This window comes from Xyrauchen texanus, chromosome 6 (assembly GCF_025860055.1).
Source record: "Xyrauchen texanus isolate HMW12.3.18 chromosome 6, RBS_HiC_50CHRs, whole genome shotgun sequence".
Classification (NCBI taxonomy): Eukaryota; Metazoa; Chordata; class Actinopteri; order Cypriniformes; family Catostomidae; genus Xyrauchen; species Xyrauchen texanus.
The window spans coordinates 20,521,787-20,545,933 of record NC_068281.1 but is presented as its reverse complement, the minus strand read 5'-3'; the positions used below and the strand labels follow the sequence as shown (position 1 = coordinate 20,545,933).

General features: G+C 38.6%; 1 pseudogene; it reads right to left on the bottom strand.

Moving 5' to 3' along the window:
• Positions 1 to 125: 125 nt before the first annotated feature.
• LOC127645538 (rab effector MyRIP-like) lies at positions 126 to 23,849 on the bottom strand (annotated as a pseudogene).
• Positions 23,850 to 24,147: the final 298 nt, after the last annotated feature.

Sequence of the window (24,147 nt, the reverse complement as noted above, 5' to 3'; positions counted from 1 at the left end):
ATAGCAAGACAATCTTTCTAGTACAAAATATTCAATAACACCATAGCAGGATTTACAGATTCCTTATGCAAACATGAAAATGTTTGTGTTATGCATGACTGTGATTCATATAGCTGAGGTGTGGTCAGAATGACAAAATCTACTCTAACAGACAAATGGTCAAAACATAATCCAGGGAGTGTTTGGTCAGCTGTACAGTTAAGTACTTTCTGTAACATTAATTTAATTAAAGGCTTAACTAAATTATAAGTTCAATTCACAGTAATTGATGAGTTCCACAACATTGTCTAATATATTACATGAATAATTTTGATGACTCAAGTCTAAATTATTCTGACAATAGTGCAGACCACAAGAGAGGTAATAAAGCAACCTGATCCTGAATGTTATCTTTGTAATCATATTGCCTTGCAAATGTAATATGGCATCAAAGTGTTAGCAACACTTCAGTCCATTTTAATATATTCAACCAGAGCGTATTTAATTTGATATTTGCCATGACATATAGCTTCAAGGCACAAGTGATCATGTGCTTTACCGAGCACAGTCATTTGAATCCTGACAGTCCTTGATGTCTGCCACAACCCTCTTTAGGCCTCTTTATCTAAAAGTGGCAGATAAAAAGAAAGCAATCTAGTGTACTTTTTAAATAATTCTTACATATGAAATATATATATAAAAAAAATCCATATCAGTTGCTCTTATTTTACCTTGTGTTGGAGGTGCTGGCAGTCACCGCCTCAGTTTCCGGGATGAGCCAATGTTTTGTGTCTAAACAAAAGTATTGAAAGAATTATAACAGTCAAGTGAGTGATAATATTACAAAAGTAATGTACTTAATAATTTAATTAATATGAAGACAACACCTTAGATTTTGTGGTCTTGACCATGGTATTTTGGGTCTGTGGAACTACATTAAGGCCTGCATTTTTCAGAGCAGCAATTCTTGATGCAATGTCTAAAACCTGAAGCAGAGAGAGAAATCACATAGCTCAGGCCAAATCTGGAAATGACAAATGTTTCATAAATTTTGATTTTATTGTTTAGACTGCTTCGCATTTTTATCGACAGTTTTAGGACACGGTGTGTAGTAAAATATATTTGTTTTGTTCTATATAGTAGTATGCATAGTGCTAAAAAAAAAATGTAACACTGTAAAGGACACCAAAACTGTGACATATAGCCCAAAATGTATTTGTTTATTGCAAATTAGGATCCATAGATAATTCAATACAATAGCTTTAGGAATTGTATTTCAAAATTAAAGAATTCTGGGTCTGGGTAGCTCAGCGAGTAATGACGCTGACTACCACTCCTGGAGTCGAGAGTTCGAATCCAGGGTGTGCAGAGTGACTCCAGCCAGGTCTCCTAAGCAACCAAATTGGCCCGGTTGCTAGGGAGCATAGAGTCACATGGGGTAATCTCCTCGTGGTCTTAACTGGCTCTCGTTCTCAATGCACGTGGTAAGTTGTGCATGGATGTCGGAGAGTAGCATGAGCCTCTGTCACGTGTTGTAGCTGAGATGAGACAGGAGGTGATGGATCTATTCGCAGGCTTTTAATGAAGATGATAGAGATACAAATCAATGTGAACACATGTAACAATGAAAAAAAAAAAAAAACCATAAACTACAAACTAACACATGGGTTAAACGGACTAGAACTGACAAAGAGTGAACAAAAACTCAGGAAGAGGGCAGGAAGACGCAGATGATGATGGATGCAGGATGTCTGGGGATGATCTATAGGTTAGGGAGGTGACCACAGGTCAGGTATAGGGTCAGGAGTCCTGGGAGGTGTCCTCAGGGCATGGATAGGTTCGGGAGGCCTGGGAGGAGGCCTCAGGGACAGGAGGTTTGGCCGCAGGGGTTGGAAACGAAGAGGGTGACTCTGAGGGCAGAGCCGAGGGAGGCTAGACGAAGGCAGGTGGAGACGAGGGAGGCTCGACTAAGGCAGTCGGTGCTGTGGAAGGTGGACCCATGAGAAACTCGAGGGGCAGAGCCATGGAAGGTGGAGCCGTGAGAGGCTCGAGGGACAGAACTGGAGAACTTGGAGCCTGGAGAGCAGCTGAAGGCTCGAAGGACCAGGGTGGAGCCGGAGGCTCGGTGGACCAAGACTTTGGTCAAGACTTAATGAGACGGGAGGTGATTGATCTATTCGCAGGCTTTTAATGAAGATGATGATAGAGATACAAATCAACGTGAACACATGTAACAATGAACAATAAACCATACACTACAAACTAACACAGGGGTTAAATGGCCTAGAACTGACAAAGAGTGAACAAAAACATGAGGATATGTATATACAAACAGGTGTTGATGAGGGAATGGAGAACAAGTAAGGTAGATGGCAGTGATGAGGGCAGTGCATCGTGGGAAATGTAGTTCATGGTAAATTGATGACAGATGATAAAAAACTACATCAAAATAAGAGCCCTTGAGAACATAACAGTGACACACTGTGACAGCCTCCACATGATGCGAGTCTCTGCGTTGTAATGCACAGCGAGCCACATGATAAGATGCGTGGATTGACTCTCTCAGAAGCGGAGGCAACTGAGACTTGTCCTCCACCACCTAAATTGAGGTGAGTAACCGAGCCACCACGAGGACCTAGTAAGTAGTGGGAATTGGGCATTCCAAAATTGAGGATATTATAAAAAAATAAAAAAAATGAAGTCATAAATACACCAAGTGCCTCTCAATCCATATGCTTGCAGCTTCAGAGCAATGAACACTGAGCTGCAGATGAGATCCTGAAAGAGAGAGCACAGTATCCAGGTAGAACACACCTGGAGCTCAGACTGCTGCACCTGGGCTGCTGCAGAGGCCACCTCGTCCTCCAGGTGAGCAAGCTCTCTTTCAGTAGTGGATCCACTGATGCTGAATGAACAGTCCTCTAGATCTCCCAGTTCAGCCTCAGTCCCGTACACTGTACCTGCAGGCACGTACACCTGCACTCAGTGAAAAAAAACACAGAATCATACATTATATATTGTACAAGAGAAGTATACCTTACAGGCAGAAACAATCATAACAAATTCAATAATAATCCACTATAGCCCTGTGGTAAGGAGTCTGTATCTCAGAACAAATCTGTACATTCTCCTCCAGTTTGCTGAGCTGTACGTCTAGTCTCCTGGTCTCGACTGGGGGTATTGAGAGGTTACTGTGGTCTGGCTGGTTTCTCCCATCTCCCATAGATCCGTGAATCAGATCCTCTGTGGCATTTAGTACTTTCAGCACCTCTGTGGTGATGCTGCGCAGTGATGCAGCCGAGTACCTCTATTAATGATAGAATATATAGAGAAAGGCATTTTAAGAGTAAAATCAAGCAACTATAGAATGTAGAATTAATGTAGGAGACATTATGATAGTCACAGTGGTCAGACAGCAAATTAAATGTAAACACATCAAAAAAAGAAATGTCCTCACTTTCAACTGCTTTTATTTTCAGCAAACTTAACATGTGTAAATATTTGTATGAACATAAAAAGATTCAACAACTAAGACAAAAACAGAACAAGTTTCACAGACATGTGAAACAGAAATTGAATAATGTGTCCCTGAACAAAGTGGGGGGCAAAATCAAAAGTAACAGTCAGTATCTGGTGTGGCCACCAGCTGCATTAAGTACTATATCTCCTCCTCATGGACTGCACCAGATTGGCAAGTTCTTGCTGTGAGATGTTTCTCCACTCTTCCACCAAGGCACTCACAAGTTCCTGGACATTTCTGGGGGGAATGGCCCTAGCCCTCACCCTCCGATCCAACCAGTCCCAGACGTGCTCAATGGGATTGAGATACGGGCTCTTCGCTGGTCATGGCAGAACACTGACATCCCTGTCTTGTAGGAAATCGTGCACAGAATGAGCAGTATGGCTGGTGGCATTGTCATGCTGGAGGTTCATGTCAGGATGAGCTTGTAGGAAGGGTGACGCATGAGGGAGGAAGATGTCTTCCCTGTAATGCACAGCATTGCGATTGCCTACAAAGACAACAAGCTCAGTTTGATGATGCTGTAACACACCGCCCCAGACCATGATGGACCCTTCACCTCCAAATCGATCCCACTCCAGAGTACAGGTCTCGGTGTAACGCTCATTCCTTCGACGGAATTACAACAGGCCTACAAGCCCTCAGTCCAGCCTCTCTCAGCCTATTGCAGACAGTCTGAGCACTGATGGAGGGATTGTGCATTCCTGGTGTAACTCGGGAAGTTGTTGTTACCATCCTGTACCTGTCCTGCAGGTGTGATATTTGAATGTACCGATCCCATGCTGGTGTTGTTACACATGGCCTGCTACTGCGAGGATGATCAGCTGTCCTTCCTGTCTCCCTATAGCACTGCTGGGCGTCTCACAGTACGGACATTGCAATTTATTGTCTGCAGTCTTCATGCCTTAACGTTCATGCAGATGAGCAGAGACCCTGAGCATCTTTCTTTTGTTGTTTTACAGAGTCAGTAGAAAGGACTCTTTAAGTTTTTATAACTGTGACCTTAATTGCGTACCATCTGTAAGCTGTTAGTGTCTTAACGACCGTTCCATAGATGCATGTTCATTAATTGTTTATGGTTCATTTAACAAGCATGGAAAACATTGTTTAAACCCCAATAAATATCTGTAAAGTTATTTGGATTTTTACAAAAAATATCTTTAAAATGCTTTGTCCTCAAAAAAGGGACATTTCTTTTTTGCTGAGTTTATATACAGGAAAGAGGAGGGAGCTAAACAGTAGTAAATACAGTATGAGTGTCTTTTGGTCTAAATGAGAGCATTCTATACATTAGGGTACAAGTATAACCTGCTGTATTATATATCAGAGATCAAATGTAGGCTTAACTCTAAGTCCAGCTTGAGTGCATTCTAACAAGTACAAAAAGAGGAGGAAGACAAAGAATGCATATAGAAAAGACATAAGAAAGCAATAAGCAGAGCTACAGAGGAACTGTTTAATGAGCAAATTAATGAATGTCAGTTGCAAGAAGGTTACTGTGCCCTGAATCGGTTGGGAGTTGTTACCTTGTAGATCTCCTCTGGTGACAGATACTCCACCTGACCAGATGGGTCGCTATGCTGAAGAGAGTTCTGGGTTGTGGAATCCTTCTCTTCCTGCTCTCTTTTCTCAGCTAAGTCGCGTTGACTATTGACAACATCCTTTTCCAGAACTCTCTCTTCTGATGCTTTGAAAATAGTCTTGCATTCCTTGCCTTCTGTCCTCTTAGTATCTTCTCTGTGTCTTTCAAGTGCAAAAGCTTTGTTGTTCTTGCCCTCCTTCATTTCTTTTTCCTCCTTCTGAGCCTCCTTCGATCCTCCACCAACACAAGATCGCTCAGATTTTGTGTTGTCTTGCATCTCCTGTTTTTCATCTCCTTTCTCGTTTTTGTTTTCCTCCTCTGCCTGTAGTTTCTCCAGTTTATCTCCCACATTCTCTTCTCTGGCTAAAAATAATCCCTCACAAGTATAAGCTTTTGTCTCTTCTTCCATGTTATCCAAAGCCTTTACTACACTATCAATGATCTTATCAAATTCCATCTTTCCATCTTCACTAATATATCCAAATTCACTGGATACGTTGACAATCTCTGCATTCTCAGCTCTGCTCTGCTCAGCTTCAACTGAGCTTCCAAAATCTTTCCTTTTTGTCTTTTCTTCTTGAGTCTGTTCTTCTCCCTTGCTTTTTATCTTCTGAAACCTCTCACTGAATATCTCATTTTGTGGATCTGTCCCAGTAAGTCTTTGTGTTTGGCTCTCAGTGCTCAATTCTTCAGACGCTTGTGTCTTGTCCTTAGTATCATTTTGCGCACTGATCTCCAGCTCTGGTACACTGTCCTTTTGCCTTTTCTCTGATCTCTCTTCTTCTGCTTTTTCAACCATGTTCTCTAAATGATATTTGGTTTTCTCTTCATATTGTATCATTTTATCTCCATCTGTCCATTCATCATCAACCTCCAGCTATCTCAGTTCCCATTGGTTGATTTTCACTTTCACTTTCAGTTTGATATTCAAATCGGTCCAATTCATCTCCGGTGGAGGAAAGTTGTGTCTCGCTGACTTGACTGGTTACCTCTCTAAGTTTGTAAGTCAGCTCATTTTTCTCAAGCCACTCTGTTCTCTTTTGTTGGTTTGTGGCTTCAATTTCATCTGATCTTTCTTTTGCATCAATCTTAATACCCAATAAAGCATGTCCCATCACCTCATTTACTGCTTTTGCTTCATAATCTGAATACTCCAACCTGTCCAGTTCACCCTCAGTGGAGGAAAATTGTGTTTCTTTGACTTGACTAGATAGCTCTCTAAGTTTACAAGTCAACTCCTGACCTAAAGATCCAACCACACCAAGGGTCCCATGATTTGCATTGCAGGGAGTTTTGAGATCAGTTTCGAATGGATCAGGGGTCACTACTCCAGAGCTCAAAATGTCGGGAGTTGCAGTGTCTGAAATGTCAGCTTCTAGATCATGATCGCTGAGTCCTTTTTCTCGCAAGGCTGAGTCTGGTTTCATGTACTGTCTCTTCACTAGAGCATCCGAGAGCTGGCTACTGCAATCCTGCCAAAAAAAATTCAGTGTCTTAGTATCAGGATTCCCACGCTTTTTGACTGATTAATTTCCATGACGTTTCCAATCATTTTTGATTACTAGATAAGTGAAAATGATTTTGATTATACTGATTCTCTAAAGAAGACTCTACTGAGTCTTTTTAATTTTATATTTAATATTTATATAATTTTTTTATTTTTATTGAATTTTTCAAATGAACAATTTATTGAAACTGACTCAAAAGAAAGATTCGCTCAAACTCACAAATCGGACATCATTATGTCTTGCAAGCAAGTTTCACATGCTCTACCCAGGAGCAGTATCTTCTAGCCTTTACAAAAATATGATATATGGCCATATATGAAAATAAAGTATGCATTATATAAAATAATAGTTTGTATTATGAGCATATATACATATTAAAATTCCACTAGTATTTGGGAAAATATGTTACATATATGAAAACACTTACAGTATGTAGCATTTTTTCCCCACATCTGTTCCATATACAATATGTACAATGTGTGATTTTTATATCAGTGAAAACCATATGAACATGTACTGTATATTTCATGTATGGGTTTGACATATATTGCCATATATCAGATTTCTGTATGGAAATATTTTAGTGCAGAACTGTATTATAAAAAGTAGATTGACAATAAATATGAAGGTTTTATTACTCATAATACAACAAAGTTGTAATTATGACTTAAGACTTTCCAGTCTTTTTGATGCCTTGAAAGCAAATTTTGTTTTTTAATTCTAATTTAATATTTTACGGTTTTTCATGATTTTGGAAACCCTGTTCTATTAATAAGATCATAAAAATCAAAATAGTGTCTCTATCCAAGTACTTGCTTGTTTAGCAGGGATATTACATAATCCAAAGCTTTATAATATAAATAAGCATTCCTCACCGGTACAGAAATAGACAATACAGACTGTCCTTTCCACTCTGCCTCCTCTCTCTTATTTTTCCTTCTTAGGCGTGACCTCTTGACCATGTTGTCCTCTAGGCCATCCTCACTGCTCTCTGTCCCTGGGTTGAAATTAATATCCATGATGCTTGGACGGCGGGTGTATGAGGGGCGTCTGTGTTCTGGTGGCACTTTTCGCTTCAGGAAGGTCAGCAGAGCTTTGTGGGACTTGGAAAGTGGTCCGTCCAGGTCAAATTGGGCAGGGTTGTTATCAGTATCAGCATTAAAGGTGTCTGCAATGAGCTGTTGGGTTTGACCATCCAAAGGCAAGGTTGAGTGACGGCTATAAGACTCATGGTAACTTGACTGCTTGTTTGCAGACATATTACGACGAAGTTCTAGCAAAGCAGCACCCCAAACCCCATCACCATCAGCCTCTGTTTCAGAGCCCATCTCAGTGTAAGCAGACACAATAGCAGACTCCTTTTCTAAGACGCTGTAGACCAGGCTCTTACGCTTGGTTAGAAGACTTGGCCGAGATAGCAGGGTGTTCTGATAAGCAATCCAGTTCCCATCAGGGCTCTGCAACACTGAAGGCACACACACACACACAGAGTATAAACACATTTAGACATGAATAAATGTAAAGTTTTAGTCAAACAAAGAATTCGTCACATTATAAATTAGTTCCATGAGATGGTCAGTTTAAAAAGTATTAAAGGGCTAAAATTCAGGAGTTTATTAATAAAATCTTGTCCAGCTTGTCTTTAAGCTGTCTGTGACCTTTTCAAGTTGAAGAGCAGCTATCTGCCCAAAGCTGCCTGTCCCAGAATGCCCATCAGAGCAGGACAGCAGCCAACATCTTACACATATCTGTGAAGAGGATAATTCACTAAAAAATTTAAATCCTCCTGTATGATTCATACAATGATGACTCTTAGATATAACAGCTTTTTTTCTGTTATAGAATCATTTTATGTAAAGCTGCTTTGAAAAGATGCCTGTTGTGAAAAGTGCTATACAAATAAAAATGACTTGACTTGACCATGATTTTCTCTTTAACATGGAAAACAAAAGGACATGCAATGAAAGTAAAAGTTGACTGAGACATTCTATCTTCTTTTGTGTCCAATGAAGAAAGTCATAATGGTTTGGAACAATATAATGGTGAGTAAATGATAACAGATTTTTCATTATTGGGTGAACTGTCAATTTAATTAACAATGACTAAGTATAATATGGATTTATTGGAAGGCTCTAACTAGAATTGTCCAGTCGGTCAACACTCCTCCAGCTAGGCAAGGCCTGAACAGGCACTGCTCCCTCTTTCTTCATTTCTAGAGCATGACAATTTTAGAGGCTGGGGGCCTTGAGCCGATGTTGCCATGCTGTACAACTCTCTCATCCAGAGAAAAAGCTGATTGTGATCGCTGAAGGGAGAGAAGATGTATTAATCAGCTAATATCACTGCTCAAAGCAATACAAAAAGCATTAAATAAGCAAGCCAGAGTCAGACCACAATCACTGGATGTTTCGGTGTTGGAAAGAAAGAGAAGGCATGAGTACCCAGACGGAAGCATTGAAGGCACTCTGGGTTTGAACAGAAGAGGTCATATCAGTGTTCTGGCCAGGCAACAAGTCCAGGTTAGATGCAGACTGCATCTCAGACAGATCCCTTCTCCGCCAGACAATCTGAAGTTTGAATATTCCAATATTATGATTTTATAAAAACAATGTAAATATTGGTAATAATACAGTTTTATATCAACATATGATATAAATGAATTCAATTCCCCATTGTCTTTTTGATGTCACATGAAGAGCCTTGAAATGTACTGTATACATATTCCATGAACCTTGTGATACTATATGTAGGCTATCCCATAATCTCATACATTCAGATTAATGGATGATCTTAAACCATTAAAACGAACACATACATCCATTCATAATTGAGCCTCTGTATATTTAATCAGTAATAATTTGATATTCTGTCTTCTTAAATCACTGTAAACTCAATTCAAGAGAATGTATATCTGTAGATTCCTAAAAGGTCAGTGCAGTTATGTTACTCACTTTTTGTACTATAGTTGTGGCCAGTTCCTCTATAAGCTCTCCTCTGTTCTCTTGCAGATAATGAGCTTCGTTCTGCTTTTCCTTCAAAGAAAATGTCAAGCAGTTCAAACTCATGTATAAGAATAAATAAATAAAACATACTGTTCCTCAATAAATATGAATGGGAAGGTCTTTACTTGACTGTCAGCCTGTCTCTCAGCCTTAGCAATGGCCTCATCTATGGCCTCTTCTGCCACCCGCAGTGCAACACTAATCGTCTCAGCCATGCTGTGCTCTGAAGAGACAAGGTAATAGATTACTTTCAAATAAAAAACAGTACGGTACTTATTTTACATTGTCATAAACAGTGACTAAAATAATAATAATAATAATAATAATAATTGGTTTGCATTAGATCAAATATCACTGGCATCTGCATAAATGATGCTTTTCTCAGATATTTTTTGCAATTGAAGTTAATAAACTGGTCCCAGTTGTTGATGTGTTAAGTCAGTTACCTTCAGGTTCACACAGGTGTCCTACTACAGTAACCACAGGTGTAGTTTATCACATTAACGATGAACTATGATGATTCGAATGTTGATATAGTGTCCAAATACTTTTAGCCTTAATTTTAACAGTATTATTATTTATAATAATATATAAAAAGTATATTGTTTAATCATTTAAAGCTCAACAAACTTCGTTTTCTGAAATGTTTGCTTGAAAAGTGTGCTTGTGCTATCTCTCTTTAAAATAAATGATATTTAGTCTGATATTTTGTTACCTAATGCAAGACATTTGTACATAAAGTGTGGTTTAAGTGTCCAAATACTTTTTGGGTGACTGTAGTTCAAAAGATCACTGAAAATGTATCTATAGTGAAACTTCATAACAGTGCACATAGGATTTATATGACCACAAACCTTCACTTTGCTTGTAGAACGTTGAGTCGCTCTCATACATACTGCCTTCGTTGCAGATGCTCTCCTCATGAGTGCTGCCCTCTGATGGTGCACAAAATATTACAGTTGATTTGATTAAAGATGCTCTCTAATTTATGGACAAAAAGTTTAAATCTTTCCATATTCAGTGTGTAACTTTCAGACTGTGTGTGTTACCCCTAATAGCTGAGTGGTACATCTTATATTAAAATGATTAACATCCACATACTGCAAATCAATGCACTTGGTTGAAATGCCTGTTTAATTTCTAGTGTTTACTAATGTTTTGTTTTGGTCTTATAAAAATAATCTCCTCAAGACTGATAGGGTCAAGCAAGACAGAAAGAAAGAGCTTGGCTCAATATAAAAATAAGAAATTAAGGCACAGCCATATGCAATCAAACGTTTTTGTTTTTGTTGTTGAAATGGCAAGCTGTTCCTATAACCTGGACAGCTTACTGATGGCTTGAGAATTTCAGTTTGAGAGATGAGACTGCACTTCCAACTCTGAAACATGATTTAATAGCTAATCACAGGTTTCCCTCAATGACAGACACTGTTCCATTCTCACAGAGCTGGTGGATGACAAATAATTTGATAGATAACTACTGACATATCAAAATGGCCTAAGCTCCACACAGAGCCCTTTGAAGAGATTCACTTGAGCGCATCTTAAGTCACCAACTACCACTTGGCCTTTACATCCAAGCCAATGCACAGACTCTCCTTAAATCTACTATCTACTGAGAAGAGTTCTGCTGAAAGACCAGTAAAATGGGTCACAAATCACCAACATTTGTTGTGTTTTAGATGCTGGTCACACAAATAGGATCCTGAAGAGCAGGTGCAGCTTAAAGAAATAGTTCACCCAAAATGAAAGTTGTTCTAAACACATATCTTTATTTTGAAGAATACAAAAGGAGGAATTTTAAGGGTGTCCCCTTCACTGATTTCAATCAAATTTATAATTTCAAAGCTAAAAAAAAAAGACTTTAAAAAGTTTCATAAAATGCCAATGCTCGTACATCATATTCTAAGTCTTCTGAAGGCATACGATTTTAGTTATTTTACCGTAAAGATCATGGACCCCATTTTAATAATGCTAAGCCATAAACACAGCGATATGCGATCCGTCATATGCAGAAAATCAGTGGGCATGGCCATTAAGTTTTGCCATTTTCATCTAGGCAGTCTAGGCTTGCCAGTGGGTTGCCAATATGTGTGTGTAAATCACTAATGGGCTGGGTCAAGTACAAGTTAATTCTGAGGTTTTTCTCTGGTTATTGAACTAAGTCCTAATATATATTCAATTACCTGTTAAGCAACATCAATATAAATGAGGACATTGTCATTCATTAGAATTTGTTAGTGTAAATGGGCTGTATGTTATGTATTAGAAGAATAGATATACAGACCATTTGTGTCTTACGTTCTTTTGTGGCATAACTACATCCTTGCTGTGAACTCTCTCCTTTTTTGTCTGCCATTGTTCCAGTGCTGTGGAGTTTAGCAGTGAAATGCTACAGAGGAAGTATGTGTTTCCTCCGATTTACAGTATGTTTTCACCTGCAGTCTTGATAGTGTCACTGTACACTTGAAATATGCTTTGCTGCTCTCAAATTGTTCATTGTTTTGTAATGTATTTGTTTTATGTTTCTCAGTTTAATATTTAATTTCTGTACAACGTCCTTGAGCTTTGGAAAGGCATTATACAAAATAAACATATTATTATTATAACTATGATTACTGATCTACTGACACAAATTATTGTCTTAAAAGCGATTGATAGCTCTTTAAAATCCTCTGCTGGTGGAATCCCCAATCTAGAATTAGTGCTCTCATAAAAATTGGATATGACGTGGTGCAGACTAGACATGCATAAAAATTCACTCTTGTCTAAACTGGTCTTTTCAGCAAGGAGCAAATCCAAATAATGTTATAAATCTAGCTTTTTTAATACTGAAGACTGATGCAGATGAGATGTAGCATAAAAATCTATCCACGATAATGGTATAAGCTTATCGCTCCATTCTTAGCACTGGTCTGACAATAACAGATTATCTTGTCTAGCTTTTCTCTCTGTCAAATTTTCTAAAATTGTGACGGTTGAACTGTGATGTAACGATCATGGTCAATTTGACCCAATGAGATCAACAGTGGGACTTAGAAAGGTTAAACAAATTATCAATTTCAAGCAATTATTTTGTAAAGAACTATATGCATTTGCTGGATATTGATTCAGTATTTAAGTGTTAATGATATGACAGTGAAAGGATCAGATCATGTATAAACTGTACAGTGACCTTTCCTCCATAAACATGAATAATTCTCTAAAATCTCGCCACTGCTAAATCAGATACAGAGTTGGAACTCAGATCAGAAGACCCCTGCCAGCTCTTTCCTTAAAAGGATAGTTCAACCAAAAATAATGATTTTGTCATAATATACTCACCTTTATGTTGTTCTAAACTCTTATGACTATTCTTTGTTGAAAATTCTTAGGGACTGACAGTCAAAATTCACTTTCATGGCATCTTTTTCCATTCAATCAAAGTGAATGGTGACTGAGACTGTCAATCACTAACATATTTCCTAACATCGCCTTTTGTGTTCCAATGAAGAGAGAATGTAATTTGGGTTTGGAACAACATGAGGAGGAGTAAATAATATCAGAATTTTTATTTTAGGTGAACTAGCCCTTTAACCATTTATTTATGTCTTTAACCAAGACATGCACATAAAAGGGTCACGAAAAAGACTGTCATATCTTTCACAATGTCATTTGTGCTTTCAATTCAAACATCTTCATCTCACAGCATGTGGCCTCTATGTGATATAAAAGCTTCCATGCAATAATCCTATTTTGCTGACTCCAGAACTTAGAAAAGTGGACCTTTTTAATTCTTTTAATTCCAAACCAAGATGAGATTTTCACCGGGTGTAGGTGGTCATTTATATTTTACCCTAAGAATCTAGCAAACATACAGCAAAATACATTACAAAATATCACAGATATATTTTTATTTTAAAGAAAGTTCATACAGCACTCCAGATGGTGAGTACCTGTAAGTTCTGCTTGTACTCCACACTCTGCTGCATGCCTCCTGTAGAGGTTCTTTAACACTTTAGCACTGCCAAATATTTTAAAGCGCCTTCTTACATTATTGTAGAACCATTCCAGTGACTGGGTCTTCAGGAGCCTGAAAATAAATAAACAAAGGCACACTGCCATGCTTAAAGAGTTAGTTTACACTCATGATGTACCCATATTACTTTCTGTCTTCTGTGGAATTCAAATGCTTTAAAATAAAGATGCTCTAAATGAGTCTTAATAATTAATCATAAATAATTTTGACAGAATGAATGGTATGATTACAAAGAGTATTCCATTAAATGATTGTTAGCGTTTAATATTCATCACCATGTTAAAGAAATATTCTATTGACAACCTAAATATTTTAATCAGTTGTTTTTTTAAGAAGTATGCAGAGAAATATGAGAGGTCTTTAAAAGTTGCTGTTGTTTCCATTCTTAAAATAACATTGTGCATCACTTCATAATGTACAGACAAAAAAATTATTCCCCATAGCAAAGAGGCAATTTGTGCTGATCATGTTATTCACTTTGCATTTATTTAAACCACTGAAGCCAATGCAAAAATCAATACCAAACAACTGTAGATGATATTTCACAAGTTTGCATGCCCATATAATCTTTAGCATAAATTATAAACAGGTTTGTCTAGCTAGCCATGATAGACCCCCCAGGACTAGTGAAGGATGGAGATGGCTAATATGGGTGAAATACTTACAGAGTTGGAGATGTGGTGGGATCCTGGGAGAACTGATACTGTGATGAGGTGAGAGGTTACTTAAATACTCTCATAATTAATTGGAAGATTAGATGGACATGCTCCTCCCAAACTTACGTTTGATATACTGTACCTCCAATAGCATAATATGTTTAAAACATAGCACAAACTTAAATTGTCTGCTTACATTCCCTAATGATCTAATACAGTACACACTGAACTGATGGGTGAAATCATTGAATGTGCATCAGTTTTGTTACACTTTATGTGACAAAAGAGAAAATAAACAGAGAGGAAGTGTCCTTGTATCGTAATTCTAACTCAGCTCAAATGTCCATGTGTATTTAAAGATAGGAATAAAAAGAAATCATATTTTTGTTAAAAACTAGATAAATACATTCAAGTTTTGCACAAAAATGAAGCACCTAATATACACTGGCATTCAAATGTTTGGGGTCACTTGACTGAACTGTTTCTCATGATCTTAAAAACCTTTTTTAAGGCGTATGCTTAAATGTTTGAAATTAGATTTGAAGACAAAAAAAATTATTGTGCCACCATATTAATTTATTTTGTTACAAAACTAAACTTGTATAAAAAAAAAGATTTTAAAATGGATGACTAGGACCAAAAAATAAAAAAGCAGCTGGGAACTTCAATACTGTTTAAAAAGCATCCCGTGGTGATACTCCAAGAAGCTGTTTGAGAAAATGTCAAGAATACATTTCTGCAAAGTCTATGCAAAGAGTGACAACTTTGAAGATGCTAAATATAACAAAGTTTTGATTTATTTTGGATTTTCTTTTAGTCACAACACAATTCCTATAGTCCCATTTCTGTTCTTCCAAAGTTTTGATGACTTTACAATTTCCTTAAATTTGAAAAATAATAATAATAAAGAATGAGTAAGTGACCCAAAATCTTTGATCGGTAGTGTACAAAAGACTAAATAAAAAGTTTAAATAATAGTAACATAATAAGCTTTGCCATTTCTGAAGCATTTAGCTTTTGGGTTTGATTGAAAATGATGCACCACAGATTAAAAATCTAATGATGTAAACCTTAATTCTTCTTCTTTTTTTATCTCCTTTTCTCCCAATTTGGAATGCCCAATTCCCACTAATTATAGGTCCTCGTGGTGGCGTGGTTACTCACCTCAATTTGGGTGATGGAGGACAAGTCTCAGTTGCCTCTGCTTCTGAGACCACTCAATTTATCACATGGCTCATTGTGCATGACACCGCGGAAACTTCGCATGTGGAGGATCATGCTACTCTACGCGATCCACATGGCTTGCCATGTGCCCCAATGAGAGTGAGAACCACTAATCGTGACCATTCTAGAATATATCTTTTTCTAAGTCCCTCATTTCATCTGTAGTCAGGTAGGCCGTGGCATTTAAACGATGCCCAATTGGCACTAAGGGGCCTAAAGTGTGCCAAGAAAACATCCCCCACACCATTACACAAACACCACCACCAGCCTGCACAGTGGTAACAAGGCATGATGGATCCATGTTCTCATTCTGTTTACGCCAAATTCTGACTCTACCATCTGAATGTCTCAACAGAAATCGAGACTCATCAGACCAGGCAACATTTTTCCAGTCTTCAACTGTCCAATTTTGGTGAGCTCTTGCAAATTGTAGCCTCTTTTTCCTATTTGTAGTGGAGATGAGTGGTACCCGGTGGGGTCTTCTGCTGTTGTAGCCCATCCGCCTCAAGGTTTTGCGTGTTGTGGCTTCACAAATGCTTTGCTGCATACCTCGGTTGTAACGAGTGGTTATTTCAGGCAAAGTTGCTCTTCTATCAGCTTGAATCAGTCGGCCCATTCTCCTCTGACCTCTAGCATCAACAAGGCATTTTCGCCCACAGGACTGCCGCATATTGGATGTTTTTCCCTTTTCACACCATTCTTTGTAAACCCTAGAAATGGTTGTGCGTGAAAATCCCAGTAACTGAGCAGATTGTGAAATACTCAGACCGGCCCGTCTGGCACCAACAACCACGCCACGCTCAAAATTGCTTAAATCACCTTTCTTTCCCATTCTGACATTCAGTTTGGAGTTCAGGAGATTGTCTTGACCAGGACCACACCCCTAAATGCATTGAAGCAAGTGCCATGTGATTGGTTGATTAGATAATTGCATTAATGAGAAATTGAACAGGTGTTCCTAATAATCCTTTAGGTGAGTGTATATGGGAGTGGAGTGTTGAGATCCTTTGAAAATCTGGTTCAACATTTTGGGATTCCCTGATCTCAGTTATTTAGATATTTACAGCTGCAACACCTGCTCTGTACTATTTTTGGGAGGAGTATACAACCCCCTAAAGAGGCAGATACTCTGGGAAAGATTTAAACTTGGTATTGGAGGAGGGAGAGTGGGCTAGGATTCTATAAAACATGAAGTCTGCATCTAGAGATGCAAGGATGCACCTTATGCAATTCAAGATTTTACATCGATTTAATTGGACCAACTCTAGATTGTATAGGCTTGGTCTCAAAGACACACCCACATGCTGGCGATGCAAATCAGAGGATGGAGACATAACCCATATCTTTTAGGGGTGTGTGAAGATCCAGGAGTTTTGGTTGAAGTTTCAGAGACTTGTGTGTGATGTATTGGGCACTCAGCTTTCATTTTGCCCCAGTCCCTGTATTTTGGGCGATGGGGTGGTCATCGATGTTGAGAATAGACACATAAAGATTTGTGACATTACAATAAGATAATTTTGGACCCAGCGTAGGCAATATTTGCATTTCTTCGAACCCAGCTCAAGCTCCACCCAGTTTCTCGGTTTCTGCTCCCAGCTTGGTCGCCCAATTTGTGTTTATGCTGAGGAGCTTTCTGATGCGGCCTGCGGGTGTTGTATTGGTGAAACCAACCTCAAACACCTCTTTTTGTCAGGCCTGGACATGTCCATCTGTCCAGAGGAGCTGGGAGAGATATTTTGCTGGCCCTATTGGGATTTGGTGGACCTCTTCTGCTGGGTCACAGAAGTTGAGCTTATACTGCAGAGGAGGAATGCAAAATCCCAAGAACCCTCTCAGCCAGCGCCCTGTCAAATCTCTGGTTCTTACCAGGTTCTTCCCTGGCACACTGCCGAGAAATGAGGAAGCCCGCTGCTGACTACAAGGAGTCGGAGGAGCCCGCTGCTGACCGCCAGAAGGTGGAAGAGCCCATTGCTGACCGCCAGGAGGTGGAGCGCGTTGCTGACCGTCAAGAGGTGGAGGAGACCGCAGCTGACCGCAAGGAGGCAGAGGCGCCCGTTGGCCAGTTCCCTGTGGTCATCGAGTCTGTCCAAATCCCTGAGGCTGTCAATGAACCTGTCCTGTTCCCTGTGTTTGTTGATTAGCCTGTTCAGTTTCCTGTGGTCATCCAGTCTGTCCAGATCCCTGAGGCTGTCGATGAACCTGTCCTGTTCACTGTGGTGGTCAATGAGTCTGTCCTGTTCCCTGTGGTCATTGAGTCTTTCCAGTTTCCTGAGACTGTGAGCAAGCCTGTCCTGTTCCCTGTAGCTATCGACGAGCCCGTCCAGTTCCCTGAGGCTTTTGACGAGCCAATCCTGTTCCCTGTGTCAGTAGATAAATCTGCCCAGTTCCCTGTTGTCTTCAATGATTCTGTCCATTTCCCTGAGGCTGTCAACGAGCCTGTCCAGTTCCCTGTAGCTGTCGACAAGCCTGTCCAGTTCCCTGTGGCTGTCAACGAGCCTGTCCAGTTCCCTGTGGCTGTCGAAAAGTCTGTCCAGTCCCCAGCGGTCGTCGACCAGCCTTTTGCTCAGTACAGTGGCCAGCACCCATTAGACACCAGCTAACATTCTGTTGCTCAGCCCAGTAACCGGCACCCATCAGATACCAGCCACCATTCGGTTGCTCAGGTGCAGATGCACAGCTACAAGTTGAAGTTCATAGAAATAAGTAGAGATGCTGGCACATTGCTAAACGTTCCAGTTTATTGACAACGTTTTGACCCAAGTTGGGTCTTCGTCAAATGTGTTTGACCTGATGAATACTGGAACAGGATTGTTAAGCAGAATGTAAGGTGAAGTCACCATTCACTTTAATTGCATTTTTTATTCCATACAATGACTGTGAATGGTAACTGTGAGGTTAACATTCTGCCTAATATTGCTTTTTGTGTTTCACGGATGAAAAAAGCATACTTTTTCAGAATGACATGAGGGTGAGTAAAAGATGACAGGATTTAAATGTTTGGGTGAAGTTCTTTTCACTTCCCTTGGATTAAGTTTAGATTGATTTAAAATAACTGTGTACATCATGTAAACTAATTTATAATAGTTTAGTGGTGTCAACATACCCCATAACCAATAGCAGAATAATTTTTGGTCATAAATAGCCAGGTGTTTCCCAAAAAAAGCCCCCTGACTGAGTTCTCTCTCACTGGCCTCCACTCATCTGTCAATGAATCACATAAATTATAGCTTAGCTCTTGTTAGCGGTGCCCCTCTTCAGCAATACTGACCTGCTTTTCTGGCAAGCAGAGCACAGCCAGTCTTTGTCCTTCTTACTGTAGGTGCAACAGCGTTTGCAGACGTTGTAGCAACAGTCCAGACAGAAGCACTTGGGGTTGAGCAGGAAGGTGAATGGAGAACAGCAACGGATGCAGCAGCGCTCATTAAACCTGTGCTGTCGCGACAGCAGAACACATCGATTGCCCTCCTCAACTAGAGACTGCTTCATCTCACTGAAGAGACAGAGGGGGGGGGCAAGGTATGGAGGGAAAAAAAAGAGCAGCGTCTGTATTATAAAATATTTCTCCTCTTGTGTTCCACGAATGAAATAAAGTCAATTGGGTTTGAAACTGCAAGAGGGTGAGTAAATGATGACATAATTTTAATGAATGCATTCAGTAAATATGCGTTATTAATAAAAATTGTATATCCTTTCTTACATGCCAAAATGAGAACTTTCCTGACCCATGACTTATAAAAAAAAAAAAAAACATAATTTTTTTTTTTTTTTCAATTATTTGTCTTCTTTATCTTATTTATGTATACATTTTGGATGGTTTATACATAATTCTTATTTATTTTGTTTATTTTTTTCCTTCACTTGTACTTATCTTTATGATTTTATTCATACATTGTTTGATCTTATTGAACATTTATATAGAAAGAAACTCCACAGTTTTACCACCATTTGTGAACTTTTCAGAAGGTCCCTTCCCACACCCTTGACAGTATTAGCATGTTTTAGCACAATATGTGGACTTTTCAGATGGTCCCTTCCACACCTTAGGCAAATATTCCAACTTATATCAATGTTAAATTGGCGATATGGAACTATTTCACTGTGACACCATCTGACCAGCTTAAATACGGGACAAATCACTTTTTTAATCTTTAAATATGGGAAGATATCATATTTTATGGAACGGGTGGCAACCCAATCTGCTGGCAGGTTTGGGAGGGTTACTTTTGAAATGTATTCCACTACTGATTACAGAATACATGATGTAAAATTTAATTTGTAATGTATTCAGTTAGATTACTCAAGGTCAGTAACATATTCTAAATACTTTGGAGTACTTCTTCAGTACTGGTAGATATTTTCATTTGTTTTGACTATAAAAACTCTGCCAGTACAGTACGACAAAATACACATGTTAAAAATTCATTCTCTGAAAAACCTAAATATCTTATGCAGTATTGTTTCTAAAACAAGATAAATCAAATTGATCTTGTTTTAAGGATTTTTGATATTTTTACATGAAAGGACTAAATAGTAAATAAAACAAATGACAATAAAAGGCAAAGTAATCTCTTTGGTAATCAAAATACTTTTTGAATGTAACTGTATTCTAATTAACAATTATTTAAATTGTAACTTAATATAGTTACTTATATTTTGTATTTTAAATATGTAATCCCATTACATGTATTCCGTTACTCCCCAAACCATTCTGCTGGTGAAGTGAATAAATTACTTTGAGAGGAGGAAAGGAGATTAAAAAAGAGAAAGGATGCATTATATTGAAAAACTCAGTTTGGTTGAGGTGTGGTTTCACAATACCAACAGGAAATCAATAGGAATGATTAGAGCCAGCAGCTTCGACTAATCGGCTTCAGTCGAGAGTAAGCGGGAGGCATTAAGGATAATCTGAGTGGATTAAAAAAAAGAAAAGTTAAAAGGGAAAAGCAAGAAAACAAAGGTTGTGTATTTACATAATACATATGCAAGGGTGGCTGCTACTTTTTGGTTTGGAGACTTTGGGCTCAGCAATCATACATTTATAGTAATGTCCCCATGAGGAAAATAGCTTGTAGATTGACTTTTAAATGTAACATACAGAGACAGGCTAATGATTACAAACAGCCATCTATAGTGAATCCGATTTAAAATATATTCAAGCATGGGAAAGGGGAAACAGCAGAGCACAAACATAGATAAACACCTGAAAAATCCTTACAGACCAGAGCAGCATCCATTTAATCTTACTAAGATATATTCAATCAGCGGTCTCTCAAACAAACTAATAATTGGATACTCAGCAGGCCATTTCCACAGAGTTCTGGGAAACATTTTCTGTTGTTTACATAGCAAGCAGTTGGCGCAGAGGGGCAGAGGTTTCCTGTGCCAGCTGGCGTACATCCAAGGAAGCATGACCCATGATAGATAGCCAGACTGTACACAGGTGCTATAAACAGGGGGGCAACCGGTGCCAATATTTTACACCAAGTCATCAGACCAGGCAGTATCTATCACAAATGACAAATCATACATAATATATATATAATTAACAAATATATAAATATACTGTAATCTAAAATCTACTGTTGTGTTTTTACAGTGTAAGGACTCCAGCAATGTAGCAATTACATGCCCTGTTCCTGGAACAACTTAATTTATGGCAGTTGGCGCATTGGATATGGCTCCCTTCAGAGCAATGACAGAAAACTGTACTAATCTTTTAAGACAGTACGTGTCAATCAGTCAAATCAATTGTTATTCTATGACGATCCAGCATAGATAGAACTGAGATTCAATCAAGAACATGTCAAACAAGACCCACTGATTGCACAAGGTTCTCCAATTCAAATAATCTCTCATGAGGGATCAACTTTGAATGCTGATGAAGAACAGCTTGTAACATAAGCCACTCAAAAGATAATACCGTTTGGAATGCTACGTGTGACGCTCCTGTTCTACACGCTCCTTACGGGACTCAAACCAGCATCTCCAGCATGGGAGGCGGGTGCGCTAACGAGGCTAAAGCCAATAGCGTCAGTCGCTATTGCACCTCTTGTGGTCTGGAGAGCGAAGTTTATACACATTGCACAGCTATCTATCAGCTGGCTCCGTTATACTCACCCCCCTAAACCTCACTCCCATCTGGGTCACGGCACCATCGTGATGCTCCTGTTCTACCCGCTCCGTATGGGACTCAAACCGGCATCTCTGGCATTGGAGGCGGGTGCGCTAACATGGAGGCTAAAGGCTACAGCCTCTAGCATCAGTCGCTAATGCACCACTTTAGATCAGGAGAGTGAGGTTTATACACATTGCACAGTTATCTATCAGCTGGCTCCTGTTACATATGTGCAAACAATTACAAATAAACATATAAAATGACACATTGAATTTCACAATTTTACAGTGGTCACACAACATAGAATCATTTAATATTAGTACAGTTTAGTACAATCCGGAATGACCGTGTAATACACAACATGATCTCACCAGAAAGTAATCACATTCACTCTGAGACTTGGGTTCTAGTATCACGAGAACTATGAAGTATTCGTGTTCATGTACACAATGGTGAGTGAGATTCGGAGGTTGCATTTTTCCTCTAAAATCAATTTTTTTTCAGACAGTCGATTTAGGGTTGGAGTTTAAGTTAGGGGATAGAGTAAAAAATATATGCATTCCTGTTGACTGTATTACATAATTTACAACAATAAATACAAATCACAACACTTTTGGCGCCACCCTGTGGATATTTCACTCAAAAACTGGTCAACAACACTTCCAGCTTCGGCCACTGAGGGCAGTGGTTTGAATTTCAGTAAGCACAGACAGATTTCAGCAGCAGAACTTTCGACCTAATTTTGCCGAATTCACAGTGACATAAGTCTGGTTCCACAAGACAAACTGCCTGGTTAAACTCGTATTGTTCTATCAAATGTCCTCTTCATGTAATGCATGAGAGAATTTAGATCCAAAAGGAGAAGCATTACCAAAATTTAAATCTATCATCTGTTTGAAATCTTTGATTTAATGAAATAACAATCATGGCTAACTGCATGAATAGAGGGCCCTTGGAGTTCTCACTATGTGTTTTCTAACTGTTATAGAGAAGAATGTGTAATTCCGTATTTTTGTATTCTCATCTCTGCACACATTTATAGTTAAGATGTGGATCCATGAGTGAATTGTTTTCATATTAAAGGGGACCTATTATGCAAAATTCACTTTTACATGGTGTTTGAACATAAATGTGTGTTGGCAGTGTGTGTACACAACCACCCTATAATGATAAAAATACACCCAGTCCTCTTTTTTTAATACCTATTAATCATAAGCACTGTCTCAAAACAAGCCGTTCGCAGATTCTGTACAAAGTGGCGTCACTATGTACAGGCCCTGCCCATGAATGTTGATGGACACTGCAGCACCTGTACACCAATTAATAAGTGAACATTCCACAACATGTTCAACATGTTTGTTTGTGTGTGTTGTTCCATTATAGTGCATAGTGTATGTTGTAACAGTATTTGTGTGTGTGTTGCTCATCCATCGTTGCGAACCTGCTGAAAAAACTCAAAAGCACTTGATAAAGAGGATGCTATGTACATTTTGTCTTTTGGAACACTACTTATATCTGATAGCACTAAATAATAGAAAGCTAAAAAAAAAAGGCAAGTTAAGACCACTAGGTATGCGTACTGTCCATTTCCTGCAATTATGGTCTGGGAGGTGCAGTATTTTTAATGCAAACCCATAGGAACATCTGTTCAGCTCTAGACAGGAAGGGTCCTTTCCCATTGGCTGTTCAGTAAAGGAAGACATTTTGGTCTTAACTAGTGAACAAATATGTGACTGCAATATAATTCTGTCTCTCCAGATTGATCAAACCTGAAATCAACTCCATGGTAGGCTCAGGGAAGTGAGTCATGGCTAAAGAGGGAAGGGAGGACCCTTCATGTAATTATGTTTTAAAGTATGACAACGTATGATGGGAACTTCTTTATGCTCTCTAGTAATGACTGGAATCCCATTCTACTGACATGATGAAGATGAAAATAATAAGTTACAAATATATATACAAATATAGCCTAAACTTTTCAAGTAAAAATGTGTCACGATTTACATTAATATTACCATAATGACAAGACAAAAATGTACCGTTAGTATTTTATAAACACAGTATATGCTTTTGCCCATGTAATCAGAGTTCTTAAAAGTAATGCTATAAGACAAACAAGAGTGGGTAGGAGTCACCTGAGCCGTGCCTCCTCTGTCTTTCGTAGCTGCATGTCCCGTTGCACTACCTGGAGCACATGCTCTGCCTCGATATCCGTCAGACCAGAGAGATCCAATTTGCGCCCCATCTCTCCTTACCTCTATCTAAAGAGATACCTTCCCTGTAAAAAAAAAAAAAATAAAAAATAATAATAATAATAATAATAATAATAATAATATATATATATATATATATATATATATATATATATATATATATATATATATATATATATATATATATATATATATATATATATATATAAGCCTATAAGATATTTTTACATTTTATGAAAAGGCACATTTTGTTCAAGTCATATGGTGACATCACTGATGATGTGTCCCAGTGTCCCAAGAATGTTATTTGTTTTGTCACATTTAATTATG